We start from the raw sequence: 15,831 nt of genomic DNA, 5'->3' as shown, positions 1-15,831 counted from the left end.
TGGGTTCTTTTAAGAACAATCTAAAATGAGAGTCATCTGCTCACGTACGACCAAAATCTCGACACCTCAAGAGGCACCAGGTCTGCCCTCCTTCATCCCTGCAGGGCTGTTCCAGATGCCAGAGTGACCTTATCTGCTCAGGACACGGATAAGGAGACTAAAAGATTCAGATAAAAGCTTTCCAAGCTGTTATTATAGTAGTTCTACTTTCCAAGGCACTTAAGTGTTTTAGAAAATATGGTTATAAATATGTCAACAAGGATGTAAATTCTTATCCACTTTGGATCTATGATAGACAGATTTGAATAAAATGTTTGGTCCCTTGTTCTCTTCAGCTTTTATAATACAGTACAAAGTATCGGCCAAGATCCAAATCCGTCTCTTTCTCTATACCTGTATGTTAAATTAAGTTGGGTTGGTGAAACACAAGACAAATGAAATACTCTTCTTTTAAAAATTAGCCTTAAAAAAAAAAGTTAGCTTTCAGAACGACACAGTGACCATTGTTGATTTACAAATGCTAAGTGGTATTTGCAAAAAAAAATCCGTTTTAACTATTTTAAAGTGAATTACTTATCTAATAAAGGACTGCAGAAATTTAAGTGAGCTTAGAAAGGAATGTGGTGATTTAGACAGGTACATGGCTTCTTCCAGGATTTAGGTAGTCTTTAGATAGAATGCTGGCCGTAACCCTTGAATTTCTAATAAAAAAAAAGGAGTTTTAGTCCTCACCACAGTTTGACCTTGCATAAGTCACTTAAGCATGTTCTGATGTGTTCACCTTTAAAATGGGACTAATGACACCTGTCCTCACTACCTTAAAGGGTGGATGCAGGGAATAAGTGAATTAATGTAGGAGAAAGTGCTTGGCAAGTAATTAAACCCTATGTAAATTTCAAGGCAGACATGATGTTAATTATGTAAACAACAACTTGTTTTGATTTCTTCATCGAGATTGGTTTGCTTTTCTATGTTGCTCTGGTCCAAGCAATAATTAACCTAAACCTTGAAGAGAGAATTGGACTTGGAATAAGAATCATAAGACATATGAGTGCAGATGTATTCCAAGTCCTCAGGGGGCAGAAATAGCCAAATAGCTGCCATCTGAGTAATTCTAAGACTTTTATACCCTCATTTTGGACATTCCTAGAAACAGGTTGCCTTAGATTTCCCCTTCATCCACTATCTTTGGCGGGGAGGATATAATGAAAGGCATGTTGAACTACTTTATTTTGCAGTTCTCTGTGTATCTATATCTAGATATCAGGCAGCCTTTTAAAAATAGCTTCGTGTTTATGGTGTTTCACGTGTGTTTTGATCTTGAGCCTTAAAAAGTTCTATTAGATACGTGTGGCAGACATTATGCCCATTTAGCCAATAAGAGTACCTGGACAGAGAGTAACAAAGTGACATCTCTACAATCATACAATCAGTTGCTTGTTGCTGTGGATGACATCACGTGAGGAAGGAGGATTAGAATTCAACCTCACAAATTAAAAAAAAAAAACTTATCCCACACTGCATTTTAGCTCCATAATTTTGCTATACTTTCACATATTTGTACCGTAGCTGAATCCCTACCTGCCTTACCTAACTCCTTTCCTAACTTACACCAGCTGCACCAACATTGTCTCTTCAGAGACACTTTCTCTGGTGGTCAGTTGCCCTTCCTACACGCACTCATTCTAACAAAGCATTGATCGCATTCCGTTGTGAGTTTTCTTATGCTGTCACTGGCTGGTCTTTTAGAAAGTCTTAACCATTCACAGAATAAGGGGCATAGTGGATAAACGAATGAACTTTTCTTGTCCTTGTATTAGGAGAAATGATCTATATCTATCTGATTCTCAAGACCTACCTTTAGTTCCTGCTGAGCTGTACCTAGTGGGCTTTTCTGCCCCACCCTAGGATCTGACGATACTCCCAAATTCCTACATATTCATTATTGTCTCCAGGAATAATCTTAACATGGACAGGAGGTGTGTTTAAGGAGTTATAGCCTTACAATCTGAATGTTACCTTTATGCTTGCTATTTTGATTGGTTCTCAATTTATGATTCAGTAGGATATTTGTTTGTCCTAAAGCTCAACCCCTCACTTCAGTACTTGCTCCCAAATCCTCCCTTCTGTATCCGTGTGCCAGAATCTTTGTCTCGGTTCGCCGATTTCCTCCCAAGGTCCCCTCTCTGATAAACTCCTTTCTGCTGTTCCAAACTTTCTTTACTATTCTAAAATCCGTTCTGTTTTGCCTCCACTTTTATACAATATTTTTTCCCTCTTGCTGAAGCCTACTCCTCCTGCGCTTTACCTTTGTTCGTGCAGATGACTTCTCCTCCTGTAGGTGTTGTAAAGTCTAATCTATACACGGGTTCTCTGTCACCAACTTTCGCTTGCTTGTTCACATACACTTGCTAAAGTGTATTAAACTTTCAGCATCTTCCCTCTTGCATTCCTCATGCTAACTTCTTGCCTGGTCTATCCTTGGTCAATGTATGAAAAGAATAAAGTGGTATTAATTTATTACCAATAAATATTATTAATATAATATATTAAAATATTATCAATAATAAATGGATCTTTACTGTCAAAACTCAAGCTTTATCTCCCCAGGAATATTCCACAACTGACCTATTGACTCTTGACTATATCCTCTGTCATCGTGAGCCTCACTATTCCACCCTGATCCTTCCACCTGTCTCCTTGCCGGTCCACCCACCCCAGCCATAATAAATTCATGTGCACCTATACATTCACTTCTAGGGCATGCAGAATAACAATAACTTGTGCTTGGCAATGAGAGAGAAACAATATAAAAATAAAAATGTAGGGGAAGTTTTCCCCTGTAGCATCTCCTTCATTTACAGATAAATGCGAGATCGCCTAATTCGTTTCACTGAACATCAACACTGATATAATAATACTTTCCTGGATGACTTAGATCAATTGCATGTGAATTCATCTCTTCCAATTACTCAAATAGGGTAACTGTAGATGTGGATATTATCAGGAATAATTTAATAGCATGGAGTGTACTACATTCAAAGAAATGTTGATATGGCATTAAAATAAAATTAATCTATAAAATATTTCATATTTCAATGTGTTCTGTACATACATTAGTGAAATATGAATTGATATATAATTTATCAATCATGAAGATACATTTTTTTCTACATTGTAAATACCACTATTGATAATCTTAGAGAAACAAAATGTGTTTATTTGTGATTAATGTTAATTTATATTTTAATTTTAAATTTTATTCAATAAGCATTTCATAATTTTATCTTTTTACCTAAGGCTAACTTTTTTTCCTGGGGAGTTCCGAATTCTGAGGTATAATTTGGTGGCTCATTCTGCACGATCACTGTAATTTAACTTTTCCTCTGAAGGACAAAGCAATGGTTTTATGCTAGGATAATCCATGAGATAATGAAATAAAACACTACTGTGATTTCTTCTTTTGGTTAATCCAATTTAAGGACGTAACTATGGACAGAGTCTTTTTTAATATGTCAGGGACTTGAAGTGATCTTTGTGGTCATCCCCCTTCACAAGAGTATTCTCTCTTGCCAAGATAAATGGAAGAGACGTAAACATAACATTATGCAAAATGATAGGGCTGCTTTCTCCTGGCATTGGTGGCAAGAACGGGCAGTATTTACTGACTTCCCTCCTTAATGGGTGGATGAACTCTGAAGCTGTGTAAATGAGATAATGCAGAAATTATGTCTTCTTACTCCCAGTGTGGTTCTTTAGTTTTAATTCTATTAGAAGGCAAGTAGCCTTGGGAAAGTTAAAACCCAGAAGTAGTAAATTGAAGAAAGAAGCAATCACCAATCTTGTAGGTCTCTCCTAAAAAATTATATGTTGCTGTAAGATTCTCCACTTATTTAATAGTGGTTAAGAATTATTTTAAATTAAGGAACTCTTAACTTGCCTTTAAGTTTTGCCTCGTTTGTTGAAATATTTTGTTAATAACTTTACTTTTTATAACAGTACAGATGTTTAAAATATTAACATTTTAATCTGTCAGTGATGTCTTTATGCAGTTTCTTCTCTTGCTGATATAACAAATATTTGTTCCTATATACTATAAACATTCTATACATTTCTGTAAATTCATCCCCTAAAATTTTTTTCAACTTCTTAGTATAGCTGAAGTATATTTGGTTTGTTATTCAAAATATATTTCTAAATTTTCTTTCCAAATTTTTATTTAGTTATTCTAGTTATTAGTTTATAGTTTATTCTAGTCTATTAGTTTAATATAGTGATTATTTATGTAGCTATTAGTCCTAAAATAATCCTTTAAAACTCCCTTGTTTTGCAGACATAAAAGATCTTATTAGAGCTTGCATTTTTTGAAGTTAAACATGACAAATATATTTAAAATAACACACCGTGTTCATATAAGCGTGTAGCACAGTACTAACTCAGAAACCTGTTGAAGGGAACGTTGCATCTCCAGTGTGTCTGTCTTTTCTCTCTCCACCTTAGCATCATCCTACAGAACTTAATCATCCTTGTTTTCTTGACAGTTTCACGTCAGTGTTATTCAGATTTGTAATTTGTTTGAAAATTAGAGTAGCACTATGGTTTTTTTGCTACGTGATTTTTTAAAACATTATAAAGATCCTTCTATGTGAAATGAAAGGCTGCAGTTCACTCACTTTCACTGTCCTAGGGAACTGTTTTGCATGAATGTTACCAGTGTATACTTATCCATGGCCCTATCTATGGATATTTGATTTGGTCTTAGAGTTTTGCATTTATATAATACTGCTCTAAATGTCATCTCTTTAATAAAAAACATACATGGAACTTTTTTTGGCTTTTCATCTTTTCAAATATCCATATTTCTGTTGAACTTACATTGAATGCCATTGGGCATTTGGAAACAAATAGAATTTAATATGTTATCATAAACTAAGTGACAGTTATTTTAAATTCTATCCAAAATGTTAATATAAGAAGCACTGTATCTGGCTCATAAGTGTAAAGGGACTTTATTTACTGAGAGAAAGTAAATTGTAGACGGAATTTAAAACTCTTTAAAATATTTAAGGAAAAATTCAAAGAAGTATTAAGTATTTTTTAAATGACTCCTTTTTTCTGAATTTGTTGCTGGGCTTCAAAAATAAGCTTCGGATGCTAATTAAAATCAGGGTCCAATTACTTGCTTCTTATTTTTAAGATCCAGATCGAGTGCCCCTGAATTAAATCGCTATTAATAAAATATAATAACAAAATATAATTCTTAAAAAACATGTTTTCCTTTGGAATGTCACGGCACTTTAACAGTACCTTTCATTTGAATATAAGTAGCTCACTCCATAGGTATGATAAGACTGAAGCAGAGTGACTAGTCCATGACTGAATAAGTTTGTGGCGTGTTCTGGAATAATGTCTACTTTCTTTTTTAAATTAAATTTTATTTTTTAAAGAAATACAGTTGATTTACAATATTAGTTTCAGGTGGACAACATAGTGTTCAGTATTTTTAGATAATATACCATTAAAAGTTATTATAAAATATTGGCTATAATTTCCTGTGCTGTACGAGACATCCTTGTTGCTTATGTATTTTATACATAGTAGTTTATGTCTCTTAATCCCATATTCCCTTCTTTCCCGTCCTCAGTACCCTCTCCCCACTGGTAACCGCTAAATTGTTTTCTATATCCGTGAGCCTGTCTTGATTTGCGATACACTATTTTTTATTGTATTCTTTTAGATTCCACATACAACGATATCGTACAGTATTTGTCTTTCTCTAATTTCACTAAGCATAATATTCTCTGGGTCCATCCATGATAGTGCAAATGGCAGAATTTCATCTTTTATGACTAGTAATATTCCTGTGTGTCTGTGTGTATATATCACATCATTTTATTCATTCATTTGTTGAGGGACACTTGGATTGCCTTCAGATCTTGGCTACTATAAACAATGCAGCTATGAATATTGGGGTACATATGTCTTTTCAAATTAGTGTCTTCGTTTTTCCTCATTATATAGCCAGGAATGGATGGAATTGCTGAATTATATGATAATTCTATTTTTAGTTTTTAGGGAAACTTTCATACTGTTTTTCATAGTGGCTGCACCAATTTACATTCCCACCAACAGTGTACCAGTGTTCCCTCTTCTCCACACCCTCTCCAACATTTGTTATTTGTAGACTTTTTGATGACTTTGAGATGTGAGGTAGTATCTCCTTGTGGTTTTGATTTGCATTTTTCTAATAATTAGCAATGTGGAGCATCTTTCCACAAGCCTGTTAGCCATCTGTATGTCTTTGGGAAAATGTCTATTCAGGTCTTGGGCCCATTTTTTTTATTGGGTTGTCTCTTCAATATTGAGTTGCGTGAGCTATTTATATATTTTGGATATTAATACCTTGTAGATTACACCGTTTGCAAACATTTTCTCCCATTCCATAGGTTGTCTTTTTGTTGGTGATTTCGCTTGCTGTACAAAGACATAGAAATGTTCCAATCTCGTTGTTTTACATAGAGCTGTCCAGATTTCTCACTACTGCTTACTGAAGAGACTGTCTTTTCTGCACTCATTTTAAGGGAACAAATTTAGAATTGGAAAAATTTGCATGCAAGGAAATGCTATCTGTAGCATAGTACCAGAAATAACTGGAAAGAACCAATGGTAAATCCATTTAACTGAATAAAACATTTTGTACTCATAACAGTGACAATTATGAAGATGATAAGACATAAAAATGCTTACACAGACATGAAAAAAATCAGATAAGAAACTTGTGTAAGTATGTTATGAAGAGAGCTATGTAAAATGGACTAGAAGGGAACTTAGTGTCCTGTTGGCACAGTTAGTGACTATGAATCAGCGTTGATAGAGGTCTATGGGGGGGAGCACACTGACTCAATACAATGTACTCTTTGCATCTGAGGGAAAAAAAGTGCGATACCTTAAATGACTTTCTGTGGGTTGCTTGCTTCATTTAGGATTAGCATGTGAAAATCTCCGAAGGACTTGATGTAGTCCACATTATCTCAATTTTATCTCCTCTCAGAGCGCTCTGTCTCAATCAGCTCCTATTCTGCATGTGTTCATCTACATGTCTCATCTACTTGAACACAGCAGTAACAAGTTGACTGAACATAAAATACTCCTAAAAAAAAAAGTTCAGGAGACGCTGATGTTCAAGTGTTCTTTCTGAACAACGCAGCTTCATAATTGTGTACTGACTACAAAGAGATTCTGTCTTGTCTTTAAACCTGCTCAGTGGCCAGACAAACTTGTTTTTCTATAACAGGATTTCTATAGGACTGCAAGTACAAACCCAGTTTGTTGGCCCAAACAAGTTCGAAGTTTGCAAAGGTGCACAGCCATGAGAATGAGCTTGCTGGTGATGTTCAGAGCCCAGCAAGTTAAATGACAGGTGGCATCACTCACACTGTTAGTCTTCAAGCCCCCGAACTCCAGACTTCTTACTTCTCCATGCAAGATAAGGCTTTACGAGGAATACCATCTGTGTGAAACATTTTTCTTTAGTAAGCCTGTATGAGCTTGCTTTATAAAAATTCATTTTCTAATTTAGGCTCTCCTACCTCCTCTCCAAGAAAGTCTAGGTCACTCTTGCGAATTACATTCACAGGATGACTGTTCGGTTGGCACTGTCTAAAGGTATTATTTATTCACACAAGGAAGCTTTACACTTTTGATAATGATGCATTCTATGATTTTACAAAGGGGAATGGAAGATGGAATGGTGTTCAGGCAAGTTTTTAATGTCTTTCGTAACTCTGTTATCAAGTGAGTTTATTCATACACATGTACGAAAGGTAGAGGTGTAATTGACAACAAAAGTCTGGTTTTATTTTAAGCGAAATGAAAATGAACATTCATCCGTGTAGTCAAACATTGTTATTAGTATGAGATAGCTACTATAATTTATAAAGTGGTTCATTGAATGGTTCAAGATAGTAAAGAAGAAAAATTTTTGTACTGTAATTTACTAGAGTTTCACAGTTGGATGGCTGAACAGTGAATTAGTGGATTTACTCAAGATGGTTTTAAATCATTTTATATGTCAAAACATTTATCAATATTGGCCATATATTAGATGATATAATTCTAGAACTAGAAGGGGCTTTGAAAACATTTAATAAGCCTTGGACTAATCTTTGTCACCTTAGACTTGTCAAAATCAAAGACTGGTCTGGGTTGAGAGGTCTTCTCATTCTGAGCATGGTTGTTTCTTGGTATGGCAGTAAGTCTCCCAGCCTCTGGATACAGTCCATTTGTTTCCTGTGCTGTAGAACATGGAGGAATATGAAGCAAATGATAGAAAGCGTCAGACGCTGCTGTGCGAAAGCAATGCCACCAAGTGTGTAGGGACAGTATCTGGCTGAGCTTAGATGACATTTCTAAAGAATCGTTTAAAGATGTCCCCAAATCTGCCACAAAGAGCACATTTGTCATCGTCTCCAGCTCCGCTCTCCAGTGCTTGTTTTTATGAGATTCATGGCAGCAGGAAAGAATTGGAAATAATTAACCAGGTATTCTTTTATTTCATCCACTTGGCATTTGAGTTTGCAAAAACAAAAATAATTTAAAATTATCAAACCATTGTTTTCCTTTAGAACATTTGGTAGAGGAAATCTGTGAAAATTAACAGGAAAAATATGCCAATAGATTGGGACACTTCTTTGTCTAACACGCATTAAGACCTACCTGGTGCTTGTCGTTGGGGCTACAATAAAAATAAAAGATACGGTTTTCAGAAACTTACAAGCGGCCATGGCTTTATCAGTTATAATTCTACAGTAAAGAATATCTCTAAAGAGTTCAAGTTTTTTAAAAGAACAGTTTTTTAGCTGATTTTTTTTCCTCCCCAAACAGTCGTATTTCTCCTGGCACTTCCTTATACAGTCCATCTGAGAAAGAGGACCTGGATAAGAAAGGGAGTCATGTGAACAGAGCTTCAGCTTAAAGTCACAAATATATAAATCAGGCAGACAATTTTGTCTGAGAAGATCTAAAGGCTAAAGGGGAGGTGGAGGATTCAGTTTTCCTGGTTTTCAAATTATCTGGGATGTGGCCTAGCTTCACAGGTCTTGAAAAGAAATCCTTGGTTGGCAAGGCAACAAATGAAAGCATAATATTTTCTGGTAACACTAGAGTCATAAGTAAAATAAGATTGTGTAAATAACTTAGATGGTCTGAGTTACCTCTGTTTGGTATGTGGGAACTATACACATGCACAGATGTGACATTCTCTGGATATTATGCGAGCGTGTACATTTTAAAAGACATATCTGTTACCCCATTACTAAAAACTGGGCTGTTAGCTTCCAAATTACAAGTGTCAGCTGCAGCTTTATCATCAGCTCAAATAGCAGCGAGCTATATAAAATATTGTACTAACTCAGCCACCATTTACCCAACAGTGTCCTCGTCTTTTTAGTGATGCCCCCTTGGTTAAAAACAGTAGTATGTAATATGTCATAGTTCTCACTTAAGAGAACTCTTCTTCTGGGGTGATGACAATTTAATATAGGTATGACTATTTTAACTGCTTTGCTCTTAAAAATTCAAGTGGTCAGAGTTAGTATTTAGGACTTTACATATGATGTTTGAATAGCTGTTAAACCTTCTGAATCTTAGATACGCCCGACGATATAAGGGACAATATTGGAAAGTGACAGATCCCTGTCACGAGCGTGCAGTGTCATGGTCCTATCCTCTCTCTCCCTCACTTTCCCTTGGAGCAAGCTTGGGGCTTTGCTTCGACTGACAGGACAGAGTTCCTCCTTGACGTGAAGATGGCAGCCTGTTGCCCTGGGGACTGTTGGTTCTTTGCTCACAATAAGAGGAATTTAACCTGTAGGAGGGTTTGACACCATGGAGTACCAAATAGAGACGTAGATGGGAGGGTGGTGGTCTTGTTTTGCCCCTGGATTAAGCAAGCCTTCCTTGAAATCCAGCCTACTTCTGAAATTTAGGTATATGAACCAATAAAGTATTTTTATTTAAGCTGTTTTGTTGGGTTTTTATTTCTTGCAAGTAAAAATTATTCTAGTGGATTAATTCAAATATGTGATGTGTAACACCACGAAAGAGATGCTAGAAAAGGGATTCAGACAGAGGACTGGCAGCTGAACCAGACGGTCTCTAAGAAAGTCTTCAACTCTGGAATTCTGATATGGAATGAACCTAGGTTTCTGTATTGTGTTGCCTCCACACGCGTCTGGAGATGATAGCCAGATTCCCTTCAAGCTGTCTGTACATCACACACAATGGGTGTTTTAGTAACTAGGACTGCACATTTTCCAGCTCAGTTTGCTTATTGCCAAAGATCACATTTTATTGTTCCCCTTCATCCAAGATAGTCCTTGATTAATTCTAATTAAAGTACTTATTTGTAATTAATTCTTACTAGGATACACATCTCCATACATATTTCTGGATATGATTTCTTTTTAACAGGTCAGCATTCAAAATAAGAGAGCAAGGTATGAAGGAGATCTAATATAAGATTTAGGCAACATAAGTTTCAGCCAAATTTTTACATTTGATATGTTGTTCCTTCTTATCCATTAAAAAAAAAAAAGGTTAGGTGTATCATTGGAGGTGTCACTCAGTACTAAATGTCATTAAGTGTTAAACAGGGACACATTTTTCTTGGAGAAAATTTGGGATTGAAGTTTGTTATAATCCAACCATCTCAGAATAGTGCTCTATGTTGAAATTGATATAAAATATGGGAAGTCAGGATGCATGTGGAAAACATACAGGATAAAGCGATTAAGACAATTTCCAGCATTGACTGAAGTCGCATCTCCGTGGTGTCACTAACCAAGAGTGACTACTTACTTTCTTAGAAAAACGGTTCTGCAGAAGCGTGGAGATAAAACCAGAGCAGGGAGGACAATGGTGCTTTCTCAGTCTATTGCCGTCCAATAGAAGTTAGGATCATCCCTGGCATAGAAAAGGAAAAGGCTGATTCTAAGGAGGTCACCACCTGAATGTACTTGGACCATTTCCAGGGCAGGATGCCTGGGCTACAAAGAACTTCTGTTGTCTTCTTCCGGGAAGATGTGCTTCAGAGCTTCACATTTTTGGCAAACATGCCTCTATCCCCTTTGGGCATCTGTGCTTTTCTTCTCTGGAGAGTAGTACCATTTTTTTCCTTCATTAATTATACTAGTTTGTTTTTAATCTACGAGAGCAGAAAGAATCTCCTAAAATCATATCCAATATTTGCATGTATTTCAGAAAGCTATTGAGTACTTTTTAAAAGATTTAAAACACTTTAAAAAATTCAATCAAATTGATAATTTTGTCTGTTTCTTCATGCTGGAGCGGTATGAGTTAAGAGCGGGAAGGACTGGATCTGGGGAAGTGAATTAATAAGCCTCAGAGCGCCATGGATGTCAGGCTGGATTCTCAGAGGTGGAGTTTTATATAGTGCTTAAGAGCCCAAATTATTCTATTGTTATGACAACCCAGGAAAACGTTTTAGGTAATTTCTCAACACTTCTCTTTTACTCTGTCCTTTATTCACATTCTGCAAGTTATTTAAATACATTAGCAGGGTTTGTTGTTGTTGTTATTCTATATACACGTTGAGAAAAAAAATGGGACCATCTTTTTACTTAAAATTCTGTCTGCTGGGGAAGACGTGGCTCCTTCTGCTACTTCTCTATGAAATATACTGGAGGAGTTAATCTGAGGAAATTGCTTGTGTCAGCAGCTGTCACAAAACATGTGGCCCGTTTTGGAATCTGGTGCAGCTGCCACGCTTAAATACTATTTTTTTTTTCCCCATGGGGAAATAAGAATATCAGTGGAATTTGTCTTCTTTGAAGTGCTTCAGCCTTTTTATTTCTAATTTCAGACGTGAGTGGCCTTTTGGAATGACTAGGCGAGGCAGAGAATATTCTCTGCTGAGCCCTTAATATCTGGGGTATTCCCCGGTAGCAAGAATGTTGTTAAGCAGCACTGGGTGGGGAACATCTGTTCATTGTTCCAGACAGCCATCGTGTTCACGAAGAAAATATGCCCCAGGCTGATGTAAAGGTTACCTATGCTTTCCTACCAAGTGATTTATGGGATGTTTTCTAGAAGGAACTTGGACTCTTGACCCCATTATGTTTTCCCCAAGCTACACCTAGAACAGGGCATGTCCAGCCCCTCTCAGGTCTCCAGCTGCGGTATCCCTCTCTCCCATTAACCATATGGTTTAGGAATCTCCCTCCCTGGAGAAGGGCTTTCCTGATTAAGGATGGCTAATTCTGCAAGGGATGTTTTCTCACATATATACAGAGGCCCAGGCTTCCTACATGTACTTATTCTTTTGTTGTTATGTCATAGATTCACTTTGTCACTTTGGAATGTTGATCATAATGCTCTTCATATATCTGGACACCCTATGTCTTTTCTGAGTTAAAAATAACACAGTGCCATGAAAGCAACCTAAATGTCCATCAACAGATGACTGGATAAAATTGTGGTTTATTTATACAATGGAATACCACTCAGCCATAAAAAAGAATAAAATAATGCCATTTGCAGCAATATGGACGGACCTAGAGATCATCATTCTAAGTGAAATACACCAGAAAGAGCAAGAAAAATGTCGTATGATAGCACTCATATGTGGCATCTTAAAAAAAAAAAAAGGAAAGAAAGAGGACACTAATGAAATCATCTACAAAACAGAAACAAACTGGCAAACATAATAAACAATCTTATGGTTACTGGGGGAAAGGAGGTGGGAAGGGATGAATTTGGGAGTTTGAGATTTCTGAATATTAAGCACTATATATAAAAATAGATTAAAAAAACAAATTTCTTTATAGCAAAGGGAACTATATTCAATATCTTGTAATAACCTTTAATGAAAAAGAATATAAAAACAGATATATGTATATATATGCATGACTGGGACATTATGCTGTACACCAGAAATTGACACATTGTAACTGACTGTACTTCTATTTAAAAAAATAACACAGTGAAATAGAGTGCAGTGGGAGAGAGATGAGGATAACCTGGCTTTCAATTTCACATCCCAAGCTCAGAGCAGACAGTGGGCTGTGAGCTGGCAGATGTAGAAGAGTTTGACAGTGTAATTGTTAGTAATACAGGTGTGCTAATGTCGCATACCAGAATTTGAGTGAACTCGAGCATGTTCTTAACACGTCTGGCTTCTATACCAATCTATCCAATGGGAGCAGTAGTGGTGCCTCCAGGGGAAATTTGTGAGGGCAAACAGAAACAACGCAGATAAAGACCTTAGCTTGGTTCTTACGTTACCTGGGAATAATGATACGTTAACCTGGGAAAGGGACACATCTCTCACTGCGTCAGTTAATTTGCAGTTAACGCATTTTAATTCAGTCACTGTTTCTTGTAGCCTTGATGCCAAAAACACCGTTTGAGATGGTCACAGTTGGATAAGAAACAACACAACAAATTGACACAACCAGCCTAGTCACGAGGAGCCCAAGTGTCTAGTAGGATGGCCAGGACTGTAGAGAACTGGGCCAAGTGTGATAGGAGATCTCAAGTAGCACTAGCTGGAGTGATAAAGGCACCGAGGAGGACAAGGGTAGTTCTGCCTGCCCACTGGGCTTTCAGCAGAGCCTCCTTTGAAAGGACACCAAACTCCTTTCTCTCCCAGCATAGGACTGTGCACAAATTAAGCTGAGAGAGTTGAGCTCTGAGCTCTGGTTCAGAATGCATTTTTTATTTTTATATTGTTTTGCTAAAACAGAGGCCATATGATTCTGAAGATTAAGTTTCACACAGGAATTCCCCTCTTCAATTTTTAGCCTTTAACAATTAGATACTTGTAAAGATGATCAGTTTAAGGCACAATGAGATATGAGTGTTTAGTCACTGTTCTTGAGGTATTTAGACTTGAATTCATTCTCCTTCACTGATTGAAGTAAAAGAGAAAAAGGCCTTTAGGGCAAAATCAAGCCTAAAATGGTCAGTGCTTCAAAACAGGTGGGAAAAGCACCTGTACAGAAACGCATGGGCTGGCATTTTGTTCCTGTCGTTTGGTGTATGTGTCCAAAGAAAAGCCTTTGGGGTTCACTTAGTCTTGGGACCTACTTCCTATTTCAATATTCTGACCAGAACCTGAGGTGACAGGTTAACTGAATGTTTGCCCAAAGCCATATCCTAGAACTAGTGTCCTGATTTAGTGCGTTTTGGGGGGAAAGTCATCATAGAGGGGAAAAACGTCAAGCCGTTCTGTCAAACATGGTGCAACTTTTCGAGGATTGTAAATCTGAAAACTGAACAGTTGTTAAATGAGGCAGGTCAAGTTACATCTGTCTACATCACCTACATTTATACAGACTGTGGCACAGGACACAGAATGTATAACCCACATTCACTTGAAAGCAACAAAATAAATTTCCAGCTCTAGAACAGTCTGCTTCAGAGGGGACCGTGCAGCACCCTGTGGTTATATTTAATCTCTTCCACTGATCTTTGGAATACTCTGCTGTAGTAAAAAAAAAAAAAAAATTGAAAAAAATGGATACAACACATTGCTTGCTGTTTCCACTTTAGAGAGAGTTGTGACTTCTCCTTCTCCATTTTCTCAAACTTTTCAGACATTTTCTATGGTTAGGGAAGGGAGGAGGGTTGTGGGGAAAGAAATGCGCTGGACCCTGTCTTTATTTTTTATTGTTCCGCCTCTTAAATCACTTTTTTGGAACTATGTTGGTCAAAACACTTAAAATGAGAGCTATCCTCCTAATATATTACTCAGTCTGCAGTACAGTCTTGTTCTAGGTGTGGTACTGTACGTCGGATCTCTAGAACTTATTCATCCTCAATAAGTGAAATTTCAAACATTTAGCAACATTATCCTTTCCACCCCAGCCCCTGGCAACCACCATTCTCTTCTTTGCTATTATGACTACTCTGCTTTGGTAGAAAATTTTGAGAAAAATTGGTACAACCCATTTTCTTCTTCTCTGAGTCTATTTTACATACCTCATGGGAAGTTGAACAGTATGTGGTGTTCTTCTGTTAACTGACAATTCACTTTGCATGATGTCCTTAAGGTGCATCCATGTTTTCTAACATGGCAAGGTTTCTTCCTTTTTAAAGGCTGAGTAATAATCCATTGTATGTATTTACTGCATTTTCTTAATCCATTCATCTGTCAATGGACATAGAGGTTGCATCCACATTCTTGGCTGTTGAGACTAGTGCTACATGAACATGGGAGGGTTAACTTCTCTTTGATTTCTGCTTTTTGTTTTGTTTAGGTGTTTTTTGGATAAACATCCAAAAGTGGAATTGCTGAACCGTAAGGATGTTCTATGTCCAATTTTTTGAGGAACCTCCATACTTTTCACAGCAGCTGCCTCATTTTGAATTCCTACCAACAGTGAGTAAGTTTTCCAATTTCTTCACATCCTCACCAACACTTGTGTCTCTGTTCTTTTTTTTTGACAATAGCTATTCTAACAGGTCTGAGATGATAACGTGTTGAAGTTCTGACTTGCATTTCCCTGATGATTAGTGGTGCTGATTTTTTTTCATATACTTATTGGCCATTTGGATGTTGTCTTTGTAGAAATGTCTATTCAAGTCTTTGGTTCATTTTTAAATCAGGTTATTTATCATTTTTGCTATTGAGTTGTAGGAGTTTCTTATATATTTTGATACCAGCCATTTATTAGATAAATGATTTGCAAATGTTTTCTGTTCTGCACTCTGCCTTTTCGCTCTGATTGTTTCCTTTGCTGTGCGGGAGCTTTTTAGTTTGATGTAAGCTCATTTGTCTCATTTTGCTTTTGCTACTTGTAGCTGGAGTCC

At 36.8% G+C, this 15,831-nt stretch overlaps 1 long non-coding RNA gene across 2 annotated transcripts in view; it reads left to right on the top strand.

Annotated features, from left to right (window-relative positions):
* Window positions 1-15,534, top strand: part of LOC116664950 — a 192,833-nt gene extending 177,299 nt beyond the window's left edge. For both annotated transcript variants that reach the window (XR_004321505.1, XR_004321506.1), the window contains exon 3: window positions 15,279-15,534. This is a non-coding gene — a long non-coding RNA (uncharacterized LOC116664950). The remainder of the gene's footprint in view (window positions 1-15,278) is intronic.
* The last annotated feature ends 297 nt before the right edge of the window (window positions 15,535-15,831 follow it).

Source organism: Camelus ferus, chromosome 7 (assembly GCF_009834535.1).
Source record: "Camelus ferus isolate YT-003-E chromosome 7, BCGSAC_Cfer_1.0, whole genome shotgun sequence".
Lineage (NCBI taxonomy): Eukaryota > Metazoa > Chordata > Mammalia > Artiodactyla > Camelidae > Camelus > Camelus ferus.
Note: the sequence above shows the minus strand (reverse complement) of the source record. Positions and strands in the feature narration are given on the sequence as shown.